Consider the following 2,586-nt stretch of genomic DNA (forward strand, 5'->3'; position numbering starts at 1 on the left):
TTTAATGCAATCAGATAGGACTTTTCTGTGTGGATGTATGGGCTGTCAAGGCCAGGAAAGTAGTTTTTGCCACTCAGTAGGCGTTCCTGCATAACTTCCTGGTTTGATGATGATGTCACGCGCATACCCTCTATACAGTACATACATGGCACATTGGCATAATGAGAGAGAGAGAGAGAGAGAGAGAGAGAGAGAGGGAGGGAGAGAGAGAGAGAGAGAGAGAGAGAGAGGGAGGGAGAGAGAGAGAGAGAGGGGGGGGGGTATTGACTGTGGGAGGGTGTAGGAGAGGGGGCTTCAGGCTGCCATGCTGAGACACACACACACACACACACACACACACACACACACACACACACACACACACACACACACACACACACACACACACACACACACACACACACACACACACACACACACACTTTTTACAGTGCACAGAGTGTGTGTACAAGCGCACATACTCTGGAGCTGTTGGGTTGGCCTGTAGCCAGTCCGCATGTCCTTGTGAAGCTGGCAGCAGACCTCAGACGATGTCAAAATGTTTGTCGGCTCGGCGAAACCGAATACGTTATCTGGTTGTTGACAAAATTGTTTTATGCTCAATGCGGCTCTGCTTTGAACTTTTATTAGGCCCCGCCCACTGTATGCAGTGCTGGAAGGCGAGTTTGACACCTGCTTGTTTACATAACATAACTGGTTCTCAACCGGTGGACTGCTGTGAGGATATAACGGCCCTGTGCAATTGTTTACAGAAATGTAAATATGTTCCCATGTTCAATGCCCAAAACACAATTAAATCACATTTGTACCGCAATTAAACGTCAATTTAGATTTTGCAATCGTGACAGCCCTCATGGCAAATTTCCAATTTTCATTTTCAAATTTGTATTTGTTTATTTGATTTCCTTGCGGTTTTCTTTTTAGCGTTTAATTGCTTCTTAATGATTGATGAGTGAGTTGAGGTGAAGCGGCCGTGGCAGTGACACTTCTCTCCGGTAAAGTTGTGTCTCATGACTTGTATCGGCAGGTACAAGTCATACTTGATTCCCTTTCACGACCTCAGTTTATTTGAACGCCTGCCTTATATGAATATGAATATTTCAATCAAAAGACTCAACTAGAAATGCACTCTGACGAACTGCCAACTTGCGAGCAGAGCGCGCAACTTACCTCAACCAAGTTATTGAAACATCTGAGGTATGTCTATATAAATCCCGTTCCAGATATCCACTAGATTTCAGATTTCAGATTTTTATTGAAGGGACAGCCCCTTGAGATGCATCATCTCATTTTCAAGAGGGACCCATAAACATACAAAATACAGAAAAGCATACTGTACACAAATACACAAAACATGCAGTACACAGATACAAACAGATATACAGATACATACATATATACACAAATAGCTTGCTCACCCTCTTCCACCTACACCACCAACCACCACATAATACACAATGGAGATAAGGTCACAGTGCAAATATTTCAGTGTCATAATTGGTTACAGTCAGGTTAGAAGCATAGGCAAGTTGAGTCTATATGTGAATGTAAGGAGGTTCTGAAGCTACTAAATGATGAAATGGATCTAAGAGATAGAGGGAGGTTGTTCCAATCGAATGGGGCTTTGTAGCAGAAAGACCTCTGCCCAACCACATTGGAGATTTTGGGGGTTTTATAGTAAGGGTATTGTAGATGTCTTAGTGGATATGATGAGGTAGACTGAGTCCGGTACTGCTTCAAGTAAGCAGGGCACCTAAAATAAATGCATTTATAAATGAAGAGAAACCAGTGTAGTTGCCGTCTTGATTTAGGCTGCAGCCAATTGAGTGATTTGTACATGAGGCAGTGGTGGGTATCATATGGGCATCTCAATACAAACCTGCACAGGGAGTTATATAAAACATTTAGAGGCTTAAGATGAGAGTCTGTTGTGTTCTGATACACAACATATGCGTAGTCACTAATGGGAAGTAACACTTGAGCAATAAGTATTTTCCTAACATCAAAGGAAAAGCAATTAATAGAACGGTAAAGTGAGCTTAGGCAACCATATGTTTTTTTAGTAATATAATCAATATGTGGTTTGAAGGTAAGCTCTGGGCCACACTCCAGTCAGTCAACTTTCTCAAGTTGAGAGCCATTTGAAAGATGTATGTGTATTCCAAGTGTGCTTGCTTGGCTATGTCGTGTGCCAAACAAATTTGTTATTGTGAAGCCAGTTCTGAACATGGTTGAAGTCGGATTGTAAGGATGATTGACTTCATGTCAGAGCCAGAAAAATAACAGTGTCATCAGCCTAGAGCTGAACTTGGCTATGTAAGCAAATATCCGGTAAATCGTTAATAAAAAAGAAAAAACGGGTTCTAAATGTTTTAAGTGTCTTATAAGTTTGAAACTCAAATTCGTTACGACATCCATATATGTATACATACAGTATTTTGGTGGCCCCCTCGGCCAAACAGGGATTGGCTGATGACGTATAACTATATGTATGTTTATGTAAAAACGGTGGTTCCTGATTGGCCGAGGGTGTCAACCAAAAAATCACAATCCCTGATTGCCCGAGTGTGTCACCGACATACGCAG

This window comes from Electrona antarctica (genome assembly GCF_951216825.1).
Source record: "Electrona antarctica genome assembly, chromosome: 5".
NCBI lineage: Eukaryota > Metazoa > Chordata > Actinopteri > Myctophiformes > Myctophidae > Electrona > Electrona antarctica.